The following is a 15,748-nucleotide window of genomic DNA, read 5'->3' on the forward strand; positions in this document are numbered from 1 at the left end:
TGCGTTGTTGACTTTGTTTGAAAGTGTAGCTGGCTAGGTAACCTCTAACTGGCTAGGTAACCTCGACAATTTCTCTAAATTTCTCTAAACTACACAATTATCTTGGATACAAGGACAGCAAAGACAACTATGTAGCTAGCTAACACTACGCTAATCAAGTCGTTCCGTTGTAATGTAAGTTTCTACAGTGCTGCTATTCGGTAGAAGTTGGCTAGCTAGCAGTGTTAGCTAGCAGTGTTGACTAGGTAGGAGAACGGCAGCGCGGCGGACGAAAATAGCTGGCTAGCTAACCGATAATTACTCAAAACTACACAATTATCTTAGATACAAAGATAGCAAAGACAACTATGTAGCTAGCTAACACTACACTAATCAAGTCGTTCCGTTGTAATGTAATCGTTTCTACAGTGCTGCTATTCGGTGGCTAGCTGGCTAGCTAGCAGTGTTGACTACGTTACGTTACGTTAGGACGAAAATAGCTGGCTAGCGAACCTCAATAACTACACAATTATCTTTGATACAAAGACGGCTATGTAGCTAGCTAAGTAGCTAGCTAAGATCAAACAAATCAAAGATAGCAAAGACAACTGTGTAGCTAGCTAACACTACACTAATCAAGTCGTTCCGTTGTAATGCAATCGTTTCTACAGTGCTGCTATTCGGTGGCTAGCTGGCTAGCTAGCAGTGTTGACTACGTTACGTTACGTTAGGACGAAAATAGCTGGCTAGCGAACCTCAATAACTACACAATTATCTTTGATACAAAGACGGCTATGTAGCTAGCTAAGATCAAACAAATCAAACCGTTGTACTGTAATGAAAATGAAAATGAAATGGTAATACTACCTGTGGAGCGAAGCGGAATGCGGAATGCGACTACTCGCTCCAACCCGGAAGTTAACACATGTCAATCAGGAGCTCTGCTGGGGCAGTCCCAGTAGTTGTCTTATATATGGCTATACACAGACAAGTTATATTTGCATGATTTAGCATAATTAATAAATAATTACAGTCTTGTTTCATTCATGTGACCGACTTATACTGGTTCATAACACCTCATGAGGCTTCTTTCTCTCTAAGCTGAGACCTTGAAACGGAGATATTGTTCATTCTCAAAACAAGGTCTGGGTGTACTGCCAAATTGCAGATACTGATAGTGAGGATTTGTACAGTCAGCCACTTGCATGAACACAGAAATTGGTTTATATAACAGCACATGAATAGGACACAGACATTAGTTATAAGAAAAGCACAAACATTGAAATTCCATTACAAGAGGTTTTTAGAAATGGTGCTAATTTATAAAAAATGGAAATACACATTTACATAAGTATTCAGAACCTTTACTCAGTACCTTGCTGAAGCACCTTTAGCAGCGATTACAGCCTTCAGTCTTCTTGGGTATGAGGCTACAAGCTTGGCACACCTGTATTTGGGGATTTTCTCCCATTCTTCTCTGCAGATCCTCTCAAGCTCTGTCAGTTTGGATGGGGAGCGTTGCTGCACAGCTATTTTCAGGTCTTTCCAGAGATGTTTGATCGGGTTCAAATCCGGGCTCTCGCTGGGTCACTCAAGGACATTCAGAGACTTGTCCCGAAGCCACTCCTGCATTGTCTTGGCTGTGTGCTTAGGGTTGTTGTCCTATTAGAAGGTGAACCTTCACCCCAGTCTGAGGTCCTGTGCGCTCTGGAACAGGTTTTCATCAAGGATCTCTCTGGACTTTGCTCCGTTCATCTTTCCCTCGATCCTGACTAGTTTCCCAGTCCCTGCCGCTGAAAAACATCCCCACAGCACAATGCTGCCAAACCATGCTTCACCATAGGGATGATGCCAGGTTTCCTCCAGATGTGAAGCTTGGTATTCAGGCCAAAGAGTTCAATCTTGGTTTCATCAGACCAGAGAATCTTGTTTCTCAAGGTCTGAGAGTCTTTTAGGTGCCTTTTGGCAAACTCCAAGCGGGCTGTCATGTGACTTTTACTGAGGAGTTGCTTCAGTCTGGCCACTCTACCTTAAAGGCCTGATTGGTGGAGTGCTGTAGAGATGTTTGTTCTTCTGGAAGGTTCTCCCATCTCCACAGAGGAACTCTGGAGCTCTGTCAGAGTGACCATCGGGTTCTTGGTCACCTCCCTGACCAAGGCTTTTCTCCCGGGCGGACAGCTCTAGGAAGAGTCTTGGTGGTTCCAAACGTCTTCCATTTAAGAATGAAGCCACTGTGTTCTTGGGGACCTTCAAGGCTGCAGATATTTTTTGGTACGCTTCCCCAGATTGGTGCCTCGACACAATCCTGTCTTGGATTTCTACGGACAATTCCTCATGGCTTGGTTTTTGCTCTGATATGCACTGTCATCTGTGGGACCTTAAATAGACAGGTGTGTGCCTTTCCAAATCATGTCCAATCAATTGAATTGACCACAGGTGGACTCCAATCAAGTTGTACAAACATCTCAAGGATGATCAATGGAAAAAGGATGCACCTGAGCTCAATTTCGAGTCTCATAGCAAAGGGTCTGAATACTTATGTAAATAAGGTATTTCTGTTTTGTATTTGTAATAAATATGCAAAGATTTTGAAAAACTGTTCTCACTTTGTCATTACGGCGTATTGTGTGTAGATTATTTAATCCATTTTAGAATTGTTATGTGACTTTTTCCACATAACAAAATGTGGAAAAAGTCAAGGGGTCTGAATACGTTCGCAGAGGGAATCTACACCGGTCACACCAACATCCCCGTGGAAAGTTCCCGACACCTTGTAGAATGCCCCGAATAGTCCAGGCTGTTCTGGAGGCAAAGGCGGTTCTGACCTGATGCTAAATGGGTGTACCTAATAAACTGTCCATTGAGTAGTTGAAATGTATTTATGTTGAATTTCATATTTGATTAGACATTTTATTTGACCTTGTTTCAATGTTGATAGTAAAATGGTATGTTTGAATAAACGTCATGCGATCAACCTGAATAGAGGTATATTGAAATAAAATGTGGAGCCACAGTTCAATGATTCCTGCCTGAACAGTGACTCCTTCTGGTATATGAGGGGTAATGCACTTCTGTGAGAACAAGTTGACCATCCAGTAGCCTAACTCTTATGTACCCTGCTTAGCCTTGGAAACAAATTGTTTGATTCAGCTGAGCTATCATGTCAAACACATTTAGACATTGATCAGCTTCCATACTCATTTTCGTACACTACCTAAATAGCATTTAATATTTTAAAGTAACTCAACTTTTCTTACACAAGCTGTATGTGAAAGTAAATTCGCCAGGAGTAAGATTGGGTTTATGTAGGCTACATTGACATCTGATTTGCCCAAAGGACATCATTTTAACGTGAAGCTAGGTGTACTATCATTTGTCTATGGTTGATTGGATCTTTGGACATGTAGATGTAGTTGCCATTAGCCTTATAAATAAGATTCCAACCAGCCATTGTGCTTAAAAAAGACGCTATTGCTCTCTAAAGCCTTAGTAAATACTGTTTGTGTAAGAAACGCTATTGCACAGACAGAGGGCGCCTAGGAGGCGGCAATAAATAAAGGAGCAGAGACCGCAAAACATAACATTCTCAGACATCCGCTATGTTCCTTCCCACTATTCTGTGAATCTCCATTTCTCCACCCGTCTCGGTTCGTTTGTTTTCCTCGCGACGCGGAGGAGAGCGTAGTCCTACGCGCAAGTAGGTGGAGAAAATGAAAAGTTAACGATATTGACTATAAGCGACAGCCAACACAGTGTGAAAGTGAAAGTGGCACCAGTTGGCATTCCCAAAGACCGTCGTTTGATCTGCTTTTCATAGCTGTCCCAATAGAGGGCTGTTACTGAGGGAGGTCTCCTCTTAGTTGGTGACGGTTACAGTAAGCGACACGGAGCCTGTACATTGTCCTGGCCAGGTAAGTGTGTCGTGTCAGTCTACCTTGGAAGTCATAAGGGTTTATCAATAGGCCTATAACATTCACAGTTTTACGCGCTACAAAACGTTCAGAAAGATAACTGTTGCCATTCAAATGTTAGTCTTCATTTGTACTCCTGCGTCACCCATATTGACAACATAAAATATTGACATTGTTGCCAATTATGCGTGCATTCAGACATATTGTGTCACATTTGTAGCGTGCGTAATATGCGCATAACAGTTATTGCCGTGAGAATGGCATGCTATGATTTTGGGTGTCGACAGTAATCGCACTTCTGACCAAGAACGAATTGCAATAGTCTAATTGTGTAATAGGAACCGCACAATGTACAGTGTATCTTTCCAATTCGTCTATCGACAGACCATGCGGGTCGACTTGTTAGCGAAACATTGTTAATCATATGCATACAGTAGATCATCAGATCTCTTGTGAAAAGGCAATACATAGCCTACTGTAGTAAACCAGTTAGCCAAGCAACCATTACATGGCATTAGTCGACTAAATTCAACTCCAAGAGTCACGATGGAATTGAGCAGCGGCTAGTCTGGGCGGACTGGAGCTCCGACATCACATACACTTTTTTTTTTATCGATTACTATGGATTTCAGCACCCAAAGAATAGCATGCAATATTGTCCAATTACAGTCCGCACACACTAGTTGCAGCTCAACAACATCATTAATCGTGGAGTTGAGTTTAGTCGGCAAACATGGCACATGACAGCGCTATGACGAATTCCACATTTTTAACCCATTAAAAAAGTGCACGATTGCATGTTCTTGGCTTCCTATGGTAAGTTTGACAGACCTGTGAGCTCAGTTCTGTCCAATGTGTATTTTCTCATCATCAACAACAGCACTGACTTTGCAGCCTGGTCTCATAGACTAGACGTAATATAGTATAGGTAAATGCGTGCAATAGTATGATATGTAAAAATTAGTATGATATGTTACATTTGGTATGGTTACATAAGACAGATGGTTATTTATGGCAAAAAGGAAATAGGACGGCTGGTCGGGGTAGATGAGTGGGCGTATAACACAAACATGCAAGTTCAAATCTCATATGGACAACTTTAGCATTTTAGGTAATTAACAACTTTTCAGCTACTTTCAAATTTTTAGCTACTTTGCAACTACTTTCATTGTTAGCTCACCCTTCCCCGAACTTTAACCCTTTTAGATAACCCTAACCGGTTAACCTAACTCCTGAACTCAACTTTAAGCCTAAACCCTAGCCTAGCTAATGTTAGCCAATGTTAGGCAACGTTAGCCACCTAGCTAGAATTCTTAACATACTGTATCATACGTTTTTCAAATTCATAAAATATTATACGTTTGCAAATTCTTAACATATAATACGAATTGTAATTCGTAAGATATCATACGAAATGGGTGATAGACATCCACAAATTAATACATACCATATCATACTAAATGGAGTGTCTCAGATTTACATACAGAATAATACGGAATGCTCTGAGACCAGATTGGACTCTGAGATAGATGATGCAGCTGAATTATGGCCAGCACTGGAGCTCCTCTGCCAAGGCGTTTATACACAGACAATAACCCAGTATGTGTTCTCTCGCCCATCAAAGAGTGAACACAGGCACGGCATTGATCAGTGTTTAAGTTGAGGATGTATAGCTATACACTATATCCTCTCACTCTGTGCCAGAAGACCAATGAGACCAACACATCAGTGTCATCTGTAATCACACCCGACAGATTCTCTCTCGAGGAGGACATGTGTAGAACAATGTGAAGAGTTTCATTCCAAAACGCTATTTATCCATTTTCAGAAATGTTAGTAAATTAGATTTTTTTCTTTAAAGAACTTATGAAAGAGACTTGTTTGTTTTTTTCTCATCTACTCATGGCATGGGGTTGTTCAATGACAGACATGTACAGTTGAAGTCAGAAGTTTACATACACTTTAGCCAAATACATTTAAACTCAGATTAAATGTCAAGAATTGTGAAAAACTGAGTAAAAAGTCCCTGTCTTAAGTCAGTTAGGATCACCACTTTATTTTAAGAATGTGAAATGTCAGAATAATAGTAGAGAAAATTATTTATTTCAGATTTTATTTATTTCATCACATTCCCAGTGGGTCAGAAGTTTACATACACTCAATTAGTATTTGGTGGCATTGCCTTTAAATTGTTTAACTTGGGTCAAACGTTTCGGGTAGCCTTCCACAAGCTTCCCACAATATGTTGGGTGAATTTTGGCCCATTCCTCCTGACAGCTGGTGTAACTGAGTCAGGTTTGTCGGCCTCCTTGCTCGCACACGCTTTTTCAGTTCTGCCCACAAATTTTCTATAGGATTGAGGTCAGGGCTCTGTGATGGCCACTCCAATACCTTGACTTTGTTGTCCTTAAGCCATTTTCCCACATCTTTGGAAGTATGCTTGGGGTCATTGTCCATTTGGAAGACCCATTTGTGACTAAGCTTTAGCTTCCTGACTGATGTCTTGAGATGTTGCTTCAATATATCCACATCATTTTAATTCCTCATGATGCCATCTATTTTGTGAAGTGCACCAGTCCCTAGTGCAGCAAAGCACCCCCACAACATGATGCTGCCACCCCTGTGCTTCACGGTTGGGATGGAGTTCTTCGGCTTGCAAGCCTCCACCTTTTTCCTCCAAACATAACAATGGTCATTATGGCCAAACAGTTCTATTTTTGTTTCATCAGACCAGAGTACATTTCTCCAAAAAGTATGATCTTTGTCCCCATGTGCAGTTGCAAACCGTAGTCTGGCTTTTTTTATGGGGGTTTAGGAGCTGTGGCTTCTTCCTTGCTGAGCGGCTTTTCAGGTTACGTCGATATAGGACTCGTTTTACTGTGGATATAGATACTTTTGTACCTGTTTCCTCCAGCATCTTCACAAGGTCCTTTGCTGTTGTTCTGGGATTGATTTGCACTTTTCGCACCAAAGTACGTTCATCTCTAGGAGACAGAACGCGTCTCCTTCCTGAGCGAGATGACGGCTGCGTGGTCCCATGGTGTTTATACTTGCGTACTATTGTTTGTACAGACGAACGTGGTACCTTCAGGCATTTGGAAATTTCTCCCAAGGATGAACCAGACTTGTGGAGGTCTACAATTTCTTTTTTCTGAGGTCTTGGCTGATTTCTTTGGATTTTCCCATGATGTCAAGCAAAGAGGCACTGAGTTTGAAGGTAGGCCTTGAAATACATCCATAGGTACACCTCCAATTGACTCAAATGATGTCAATTAGCCTGTCAGAAGCTTCTAAAGCCATGACATAATTTTATGGAATTTTCCAAGCTGTTTAAAGGCACAGTCAACTTAGTGTATGTAAACTTCTGACCCACTGGAATTGTGATACAGTGAATTATAAAGTGAAATAATCTGTCTGTAAACAATTGTTTGTGGAGTGGTTGAAAAACTAGTTTTAATGACTCATAAGTGTTTGTAAACTTCCGACTTCAACTGTATATATTTTTTATTTAACCTTTATTTAACTAGGCAAGTCAGTTAAGAACAAATTCTTATTTACAATGACGGCCTACACCGGCCAAACCTGGACGGCGGTTGGCCAATTGTGGGACTCCCAATCACAGCCGGTTGTGATACAGCCTGGATTCAAACCAGGGTGTCTGTAGTGACACTTCAAGCACTGAGATGCAGTGCCTTAGACCGCTGCGCCACTCTGGAGCCTTGAGTAAGCCTTGAGGTGGTACCACCCAGCACATCTAGAAGGTAGTGTATTTCATACCGAACCCCACCCTTGAGATGACATAGAGGCACCTGATTTGAACCGCTAGGGGGAAATAGACAGATTTACTAAAAAAGACCAAAATATATAACTTTTGCAACGAACTCTCAAAATGAAGACCAGAATTTACGTTTCACTATAACATCTGGTTTTCCATGAAAATCCTGTATTTTTAAATATACAGGATAAGAACATTCCATTCCAGGTCAACAATGGATGTATAGCATTTTGCATCAAAACACATTCATATTTTACACACACATAAAGTAACCATAAATATTAATTTCTGGAAAATTGGTGCATATAGTGTTTTTGAAATAAACTCTTCATGTGCTCATCTGTGGCCAGAAAAAGACCCACAAGATTAGATGATCTTATCTTGACCCTCAATCAGGAACTGTAGCTGTTGGCATTGCTGCTGGCATAATTGTTTTTCTATGAATGAGGGCGCTCTTCAGGGAAGGCTGTCTAGTCAAACCATGTCTGGTCTGGTCATAAGGCTCCCCAGCCTGTTCTTGGAATATCGGTCCAGTTACTGCTAAAACAATTATTCTAAGAATGGTTCATTGTCATTCTAAGAATTTCCTGTAACTTCCAATTTTAGGTATTTATGACTACATACACATACATGAGCTTTCATTGTAGCTTTCATTTTAAAACTAGTAGTAATTTCATTTTGAAACTAGTAGTAGTAATTTCATTTTAAAACTAGTAGTAGTAATTTCATTTTGAAACTAGTAGTATTAATTTCATTTTGAAACTAGTAGTAGTAATTTAATTTTGAAACTAGTAGTAGTCATTTAATTTTGAAACTAGTAGTAGTCATTTAATTTTGAAACTAGTAGTAGTCATTTCATTTTGAAACTATTCTGTCTTCCTTCCTTCCCGTTTTGGGCTGAAACTCTCAGGTTTGTGTATGAGGAAGGCCGAGCTTAGAGAATGAAACATTGTTTAGGGTTAGGCTATGTTTCTTCATACTGCAATGGATGCCATGCGATCTTTGCTCGGTTATTTGTGTGTGTTCTGCTTGCGAGGCCTCAAGTTCTTGTTGATACAGTTTAAGACTAACAGTCTTGCCAGTGATGCAAATGTGTGTGAACACACTCTCTCTAACTCACTTCCTCTCTTCCAGTTAGTCCACGTTTATGTGGGTGATTGATTAACCTTCTTAGTATTTAAATCTATCACGTATCTAGTATTAGTCAGAGGATGTGACTGCTCACTCCACAGCCTAATGCAATCCGTCAACTGTTGTCCCCAAGACAATATCATAATGCACTAATACAAATAAAACTTATTTGTGGACGTAATGTGGAACTAAGCCCTTTGTCATCACACACAAATCACATTGACAAAACAGTGAAACATCAATGCACCTTTTCAGTTGAGTTTAAAGTTTAAGTTTAAAAATGATCATTTCAATTCAATAAATCCAACAATAGATTATTCGCCTTTATTAGTGCTTGCGAATCCAGAGTCACATTTCGTCTCACCCAAACGATAGATTTGCCTAAGGAAATCAGTCAATTCAAATACATTGAGTAGGGCCTTATCTATAGATTTCACATGACTGGGAATACAGATATGCATCTGTCGGTCACAGATACAGTATCAATGCCTAAGGAATCAATGCACCAACAGGGTAATATTTTACAGACAAAATTGTGTTATAACAACCTTTGTGCTCTGAGAGTTGTTTCTTTTTAGCCTCCCCCCTCCCTCGATTTTATAAAGAAGTACATATTACTTCACAGGAAATGACATGTAATAGATTAACACATCTTCCTCTCTGCAGGATGCAGGAAGTGTGTCTGGACTGATATTTTAATCTGATTTGAATGAGGACCAAACGTGTGCTGCATTAACTGAGGGGTTGTCGTAGCAACTATCTGAGATGGGTAGAAGCCATCATCTCCGGCGTTTTGTAACATGTTGTGTTTCGTCTTTATAAGCCCTGTGTGACACTGTCTAGTGTAATGTATTCTTCCTCCCTTCCTTTCTAACAATTTCTCTCGCTATTTCCATCAGCTACATGGGAAATACTCCGTTTTGGTCATGCAGTTTTGGTCATGCATTCTACACTGAACAAAAATATAAAAGCAACATGTAAAGTGTTGGTCCCATGTTTCATGAGCTAAAATAAAATGGCCCAGAAATGTTCCATATGCACAAAAAGCTTATTTCTCTCAAAGTTTGTGCACAAATTTGTGTACGTCCCTGTTTGTGAGTATTGCTAATTTGCCAAGATAATTCACCCACCTGACAGGTGTGGCTTATCAAGAAGCTGATTAAACAGCATGATCATTACACAGGTGCAACTTATGCTGGGGACAATAAAAGGCCACTCTAAAATGTGCAGTTGTGTCACACAACACAGTCTTGAAGAAGCGTCCACCAGAGCTGTTGCCAGAGAATTTAATGTCTCTACCATAAGCCGCCCAACGTCGTTTTAGAGAATTTGGCAGTACGTCCAACCGGCCTCACAATCGCAGACCACATGTAACCACGCCAGCCCAGGACCTCCACATCAGTCTGAGGGAGTGCCGAGGAATATTTTTGTCTGTAATAAAGACCTTTTGTGGATAAAAACAAATTCTGATTGGCTGGTTCTGGTTCTGGCTGAGTTACAGTTCATATAAGAAAATCAGTTAAGCTTTTTGTGCGTATGTAAAATTCTGTGATCTTTTATTTCAGCTCAGGAAACATGGGACCAACATTTTTGTTCAGTGTAAAATACCCTTCAAAAGTAATTCTAAGATGTCCGTTAGTAGGGGGGTGAGAGGATGGATGAGAAGACAACAAAGAACAGAGGGATATGAAAAGGGGTTATTTTTTGGATGCATGCAGCATTGTGCCACGTGCCGTCGCCGTGACCACGTGAGTGGTTGCCATGTAGAAGCTGTCCTATGCAGAGACCTTTTCAGTGGACGAGCTTTGTCTTCCACCTGGTGCTCTCTCTCCCTCTCTTTCACGTACTGTACTTATGGTGAAGGAATGGTTCTCATTGAATTTACACATGCACTGACGCCGCACACACACACACACAGCTGATATGAAACAATAGCATTTTCATTTAATTTAAGGCAGTCTATGGGAAGCTCAGATCAATCCCTGGGCCCTCATAGTCTGGCCTTTTGAATGCATCCGAGTGAGGTGAGCAGCTGTGGATACTGAGGGTAGCGCCAATGATAACTGATTGCTTGTCCAAACCCAGGGAGGATGTCTTATTAATCATTATTAACTGGGTGGTTTGAGCCATGAATGCTTATTGGCTGAAAGCCGTGGTATATGGTCTGAAATACCACGGCTTTCAGCCAATCAGCATTCAGGGTATGACAAAACATTTATTTTTACTCTAAGTACAGTTGAAGTCAGAAGTTTACATACAGTTATGTTGGAGTCATTAAAACTTGTTTTTCAACCACTCCACAAATTTCTTGTTAACAAACTATAGTTTTGACAAGTCGGTTAGGACATCTACTTTGTGCATGACAAGTAATTTTTGCAACAATTGTTTACAGACAGATTATTTCACTTATAATTCACTGTATCACAATCCCAGTGGGTCAGAAGTTTACATACACAAAGTTGACTGTGCCTTTAAACAGCTTGGAAAATTCCAGAACATTATGTCATGGCTTTAGAAGCCTCATAATTTGAGTCCATTGGAGGTGTACCTGTGGATGTATTTCAAGGCCTACCTTCAAACTCAGTTCCTCTTTGCGTGACATCATGGGAAAATCAAAAGAAATCAGCCAAGACCTCAGAATATTGTAGTCTGGTTCATCCTTGGGAGCAATTTCCAAACGCCTGAAGGTACCACGTTCATCTGTACAAACAATAGTACGCAAGTATAAACACCATGGGACCACGCAGCCATCATACCACTCAGGAAGGAGACACGTTCTGTCTCCTAGAGATGAACGTACTTTGGTGCGAAAAGTGCAAATCAATCCCAGAACAACAGCAAAGGACCTTGTGAAGATGCTGCTGGAAACAGGTACAAAAGTATCTATATCCACAGTAAAACGAGTCCTATATCGACATAACCTGAAAGGCCGCTCAGCAAGGAAGAAGCCACTGCTCCAAAACCGCCAAAAAACTGCACATGGGGACAAAGATCATACTTTTTGGAGAAATGTCTTCTGGTCTAAGAAACAAAAATAGAACTGTTTGGCCATAATGACCATTGTTATATTTGGAGGAAAAAGGGGTAGGCTTGCAAGCCGAAGAACACCATCCCAACCGTGAAGCACGGGGGTGGCAGCATCATGTTGTGGGTGTGCTTTGCTGCAGGAGGGACTGGTGGAATTCACAAAATAGATGGCGTCATGAGAAGGAAAATTATGTGGATATATTGAAGCAACATCTCAAGACATCAGTCAGAAAGTTAAAGCTTGGTCGCAAATGGGTCTTCCAAATGGATAATGACCCCAAGCATACTTCCAAAGTTGTGGCAAAATGGCTTAAGGACAACAAAGTCAAGGTATTGGAGTGGCCATCACAAATTCCTGACCTCAATCCTATAGAAAATTTGTGGATAGAACTGAAAAAGCGTGTGCGAGCAAGGAGAACTACAAATCTGACTCAATTACACCAGCTCTGTCAGGAGGAATGGGCCAAAATTCACCCAACTTATTGTGGGAAGCTTGTGGAAGGCTACCCGAAACGTTTGACCCAAGTTAAACAATTGAAAGGTAGTGCTACCAAATACTAATTAAGTGTATGTAAACTTCTGACCCACTGGGAATGTGATGAAAGAAATAAAAGCTGAAATAAATCATTCTCTACTATTATTCTGACATTTCATATTCTTAAAATAAAGTGGTGATCCTAACTGACCTAATACAGGGAATTTTTACTCAGATTAAATGACAGGAATTGTGAAAAACTGAGTTTAAATGTATTTGGCAAAGGTGTATGTAATCTTCCGACTTCAACTGTACGTTGGTAACCAACTTAAATTAGCAATAAGGCACCTCTGGGGTTTGTGGTATATTGCCAATATACCACATGTTGCGTCGTGCTGAAGAACAGCCCTTAGTCATGGTATATTGGCCATCTACCATACCCCCTCGGGCCTTATTGCTTAAATATAATATCATACTATTGATCACATAGTTAGCCCATAGGTTGCTGTTATTCAATTCAAAGATACAGGTACAGTAAGCAGTGAAAACTCAGCCAAGATGGTCTATCCACTTCGACAATATGGTATATAAGGACTTATAAATTGGGTGGTTTGAGCCCTAGCTATTTCAGTGGATGTTACACACAGTTCTACCAGCAAATGTGTTAAATTATAGCCATGGTATGAAAGGGATAATTAACAAGGGGCTATGCATTCTATGCAAAATTTTCCATAGGATGCATAGCCCCTCCATAGAACGCATAGCCCCTCGTTGATTATCCCTTCTCTGACACCATTTTGTGGGATTGTGAGAAGACTAGTACTAGCTGAGAGAGTGAAGGGTGGCTGTTTGACATAGCCTGCAGTCCATTTCCTTAATGTGCTATCTGGCAGTGTTTGTATAGTGATTTAGAACCACTGAGGTTGATACAGTGGATCCAATCCAAACCAAGGATCTCAGGAAGTGTGATGTTCATTCCCTAAAGACAGACATGTTGAACCAGTCTGAGGGGGATACAATATTGCTTCTTAATTTGTGGCTCCTGTCATAACAGTTGAGTCTCTCGTCCGGTGAGCGGCTCAGGCTAATGTCAAGCTAACGTCAACATACTTCTGTGGTTGATATGGAGCTCTGGGCTCAGACCACGACAAGGGTTCTCGTCACTGTTCTAATGCTTCTTCTTCATCATGTTGGAAGACTAGGGCTAGGATTCAATATAAGGCACGTTATAGAGCAATGCATTGCTCTTGACTTTGAAAGGTAATTTACGCTTGAGCTGAAATAAATGCGCAGCGTTTACCATGAATGCGATTTCTGAACCTCCTTGCTGTGAATCCTGGCCTAGAAGTAGTGTTAACGCCACAAGTTGCCAGGATAGGGCAGAGCCAATGTAGACTTGAACTGGGTACAAAGTTAAATAAGTATAGCACAGCACATGGTAGATTTCTAGTGAATACACAGCATTCCGGTTAGGTTCAGTGGATACACAGCAAACTAGCACAGCAAACGTGAGGATGCCACACAAAAGTTAAAGTTAATCACCATTTATTTAAAAACATTTTTTAACTAGGCAAGTCAGTTAAGAATAAATTCTTACTTACAATGACGGTCTACACCGGCCAAACCCGGACGACGCTGGGCTAATTGTGCACCGCCCTATGGGTCTTCCAATCACAGCCAGTTGGGATACATCCTGGATTCAAACCAGGTTGTCTGTAGTGTCGCCTCTAGCACTGAGATGCAGTGCCTTAAACCGCTGCACCACTCAGGAGCCATAAGTACAACTACAGTCGTGGCCAAAAGTTTTGAGAATGACACAACTATTAATTTCCACAAAGTTTGCTGCTTCAGTGTCTTTAGATATTTTTGTCAGATGTTGCTATGGAATACTGAAGTATAATTACAAGCATTTCATAAGTGTCAAAGGCTTTTATTGACAATTACATGAAGTTGATGCAAACAGTCAATATTTGCAGTGTTGACCCTTCTTTTTCAAGACCTCCGCAATCCGCCCTGGCATGCTGTCAATTAACTTCTGGGCCACATCCTGACTGATGGCAGCCCATTCTTGCATAATCAATGCTTGGAGTTTGTCAGAATTTGTGGGTTTTTGTTTCTCCACCCGCCTCTTGAGGATTGACCACAAGTTCTCAATGGGATTAAGGTCTGGGGAGTTTCCTGGCCATGGACCCAAAATATCGATGTTTTGTTCCCCGAGCCACTTAGTTATCACTTTTGCCTTATGGCAAGGTGCTCCATCATGCTGGAAAAGGCATTGTTCGTCACCAAACTGTTCCTGGATGGTTGGGAGAAGTTTCTCTCGGAGGATGTGTTGGTACCATTCTTTATTCATGGCTGTGATCGTAGGCAAAATTGTGAGTGAGCCCACTCCTTTGGCTGAGAAGCAACCCCACACATGAATGGTCTCAGGATGCTTTACTGTTGGCATGACACAGGACTGATGGTAGCGCTCATCTTGTCTTCTCCGGACAAGCTTTTTTTCCGGATGCCCAAAACAATCGGAAAGGGGATTCATCAGAGAAAATGACTTTACCCCAGTCCTCAGCAGTCCAATCCCTGTACCTTTTGCAGAATATTAGTCTGTCCCTGATGTTTTTCCTGGAGAGAAGTGGCTTCTTTGCTGCCCTTCTTGACACCAGGCCATCCTCCAAAAGTCTTTGACTCACTGTGCGTGCAGATGCACTCACACCTGCCTGCTGCCATTCCTATTTGTGTCATTCTCAAAACTTTTGGCCATGACTGTACTAAATATTAAGGCTCTAAATGTAGAATGTTCACAGCATGAAATGTAATAAAAACTGTGCGCTTTACCTGGTTGTTCTCCAAGTTGCCAAGCAACAACCAATACTCTTTACCTTAATTTCAATTTAACAATGAAGCTCAATAAGTACACTAAAAATCGCCCTTGCTTGAGAGCGGCATGGCAGCTTGGATCCCAACCGCTGGCTTCGTCTCCCTATCTTGGCTTCTGAGCCCCCGGAGCATACCATGTGTTCCTCTTTTAAAGGGAGCTCAATTACAGTGCATTTGTAAAGTATTCAGACCCCTTGACTTTTTCCATATTTTGTTACTTTATAACCTTGTTCTAAAATTGATTAAATAATACATTTTCCTCATAAATCTACACACAAACCCCATAATGACAAAGCGGAAACAGGTATTTAGAAATGTTTGCAAATGTATTACTAATAAAAAAACAGAAATACCTTATTTACATAAGTTTAAAAAAATGGATTTCACCTTTATTTAACCAGGTAGGCCAGTTGAGAACAAGTTCTCATTTACAACTGCGACCTGGCCAAGATAAAGCAAAGCAGTGCGACACAAACAACAACACAGAGTTACACATGGAATAAACAAACGTACAGTCAATAACACAATACAAAAAAGTCTATATACAGTGTGTGCAAATGAGGTAAGATTAGGGAG

The 15,748-nt window shown here is 40.9% G+C and overlaps 1 protein-coding gene across 1 annotated transcript in view; it reads left to right on the forward strand.

The window, feature by feature from the left end:
* The first annotated feature begins 3,547 nt into the window (after nucleotides 1-3,547).
* gng12a (guanine nucleotide binding protein (G protein), gamma 12a) overlaps nucleotides 3,548-15,748 on the forward strand; it is a 54,766-nt gene continuing 42,565 nt past the window's right edge. Inside the window, exon 1 of the mRNA XM_039003357.1 lies at nucleotides 3,548-3,890. The gene's annotated coding sequence lies outside the window, so the exon portion shown is untranslated. The remainder of the gene's footprint in view (nucleotides 3,891-15,748) is intronic.

The sequence above is a fragment of the Salvelinus namaycush genome, chromosome 11, assembly GCF_016432855.1.
Source record: "Salvelinus namaycush isolate Seneca chromosome 11, SaNama_1.0, whole genome shotgun sequence".
Taxonomy (NCBI): domain Eukaryota; kingdom Metazoa; phylum Chordata; class Actinopteri; order Salmoniformes; family Salmonidae; genus Salvelinus; species Salvelinus namaycush.